The following is a 2,409-nucleotide window of genomic DNA, read 5'->3' on the forward strand; positions in this document are numbered from 1 at the left end:
TGTACAGAATTTGGACTGGTAAGAGTATGTGAACGTTCCTGCAGAGACCCGGCAGCGCAGAGGACCCGGCCAGAGAAATTCACAGCTGTGCCACCCTGGTCCTGCACGCTCCGCTTCTGCGCTGCCTCAACTCAGGTCCCACGGCCGGGACGGCCTGGATGCCAGGCTCCAGCGCCCATGAGGAACGGTGAAGCTCGATTCACGTCTGGATTTTATCACAACCCTCTCCCCGCATTGCAGGCATCAGCATACAACGGTCAATTTTCCTAAGTAGTAATAGTAAACAAGTTTCCAAAATGTTAAATGTTAATTCCTCAAAATCACCTCGGAATAAAGGACAATCCTTTGGCTTGAGTATCTACTTTTGTGAGTCACTAAATTGATCTGATTTCCCTTTTCTCCACCGACATCTCTGGACAGAGTTGTAGACCAGGGAGTGGAAACGGTCAAGACAACCGAGGCTCAGGTCTGATATCTCGGGCTGACGAGGAGACTTGGGGCCACTCCGTTTGGGAGGAGGCACTTCCTCAGGGGGCAGCTCCCTGTCTTCCGCTTCTTATCTAGCCCGCCGCCCGCCGCAGGGCCCGCTTCCGCTCCTTCCACGTGCTGGCCTGTGCCCGCTACTCAGAGGAGGGCCGAGCCTCCGCGAGGAGCCTTGCTGACAGGGGTATACGACCCCGCACGCACCGGGGCCACTGCTCGGGCGACCCAGCCTGGGACGCGCCCACAGGGACAACACTCGTATCCTGAAGAGAAACGCGACATGTGGGCGTGGCCGGGCGCCGGAGGCGGGCCCGCACTCAGCCGGCCCACAGCGCTTCCACCTACTGTGGGAGCCTTTTGTGGGAACTGGGAGGGGGCCCTCGTTACATAAAGGAGAGCACGGGCCAGCCCGCTGCAGTCACGTCAGTTCCTTCCACTGCCTCCTCTCCAGTCCCGCTCGGAGGCCCGGCGAGCGCCGGCCGGGACGTGACATCCAACCGCTGGCCACCGCGGCTGCGCCCGCCGCCTCATCTGCCGAAGGGCGAGCTCTCGGGATGCAGCCGCATCAAGCACCCACCCCTGCAGCCCAGCCTTTACCCAGCCCTCCCAACTAGAGGAAAGGGCTGCCGGTAGGGAAGAACGGGAGGGGCCCGCGCTTTGGGGCGGCCTCCCATTGGCTCCTCTCTCTCTGCCCTCCGTCCCGATTGGCCGCGGGTCTAGCGCACGGGCCGTGCACGCGGCCCCGCGCCGCGCGACGATTGACTGGGGGCGGGGGTGGCAGCGCAGCCAATGGGAGCGGCCTGCGGGGCGGGGCTCCCGGCGCTGGGTCTCTGGGCTAGGGCGAGCTGGTAAACAGATACGGAGTGCATGCCGGGTGTCTACGCTACGGCGAGCGCGCGGGGGCTGCGCGAAGGTGACCGCGGATCCCAGATTCCTGCAGCCGGGTAAAGCTGCCGCCCACCGCGTGCCTTGGGCGCCGTCTGCCTGCGGCCAGAGCTGCGCTCACCACCCGCTTGGGCCCTTCTTGTATCCTCAAGTAATAGCGCGGCTTCCCGTTTGCGAGTTTCATTTGTCCCAAGCTCCGGGCCGCGGCGTGTTGGGCGCCCTGCGCCTGTCTCCTACCCCCGTGCCCACCTTAGCCCATACCTGTCTCGGGGAGGGGACGAGGGCTGCGTTCTGGGGCCATGGATCCCCGGAACGCGCCGAGCACCCCCGGTGACCTGATGCCTTGTCTCTTGGTCGCCAGTAGTGCTTTCCTGCCTCGCTTTCTCATGATAATATTTCTCTTCACGCCTAGACCCCTTTGCACTGTCTCAGGGGCGCTAACTGCTCCTCGGCCCAGGTTTGTGCCAGGACTTTGACTCGCTTGACCCGAGCCAGCTGTTGGGTTCCACAGTTGGGGGTTTTGGGTGAACTTGGGAAAGAGGACCCTTCTTGGTCCTTTCCTCCGTTGGCTTTTCTTTGGCCCCTCCTCCTACTTCTCCAAACGCCGGGGGTCTTGTGAATGGTTTGGGCTTAATTGCCTAAACTCGTGCCTTTGCCCAGTCTCTGCCCCTCTGCCAAACCCAGGCCAGTTCTCCCATGTGCCTTGTGGGATGGAAAATGCTGCGGGGGCAGGCCTGGATGCTGGAACTCTCCATTTGGATGACAGGTGCCAGTCCTCTGAAGGGTGAGAGACTTAAGTGCAGCCTCTCATCCAGGGTAGGACCTGCAGCCCATTGGAAGACTTGTCCATGCTCACTTGCGCCTTGGGTGTGCGTGACAGAAGACTGAAGAGCTGGGCCTGCCAGGTCTAACTTGTTGCCAAAGGATTTGAGCATGCCTGATGCCAGCCTGCCAGTTGTCATGCTGTGCATGGGTGGGTCATGCTGGCAGGAGGGCCCATCTCCGGAGAAGAAACAAAGCGGGGGGGGGGGGGGGGGGGGG

General features: G+C 62.0%; 1 protein-coding gene across 1 annotated transcript in view; it reads left to right on the top strand.

The window, feature by feature from the left end:
- Nucleotides 1–1,333: 1,333 nt before the first annotated feature.
- Nucleotides 1,334–2,409, top strand: part of COQ8A (coenzyme Q8A) — a 53,931-nt gene continuing 52,855 nt past the window's right edge. Inside the window, exon 1 of the mRNA XM_007464174.1 lies at nucleotides 1,334–1,427. The gene's annotated coding sequence lies outside the window, so the exon portion shown is untranslated. The remainder of the gene's footprint in view (nucleotides 1,428–2,409) is intronic.

This window comes from Lipotes vexillifer, unplaced genomic scaffold (assembly GCF_000442215.2).
Source record: "Lipotes vexillifer unplaced genomic scaffold, Lipotes_vexillifer_v1.1 scaffold64, whole genome shotgun sequence".
NCBI lineage: Eukaryota > Metazoa > Chordata > Mammalia > Artiodactyla > Lipotidae > Lipotes > Lipotes vexillifer.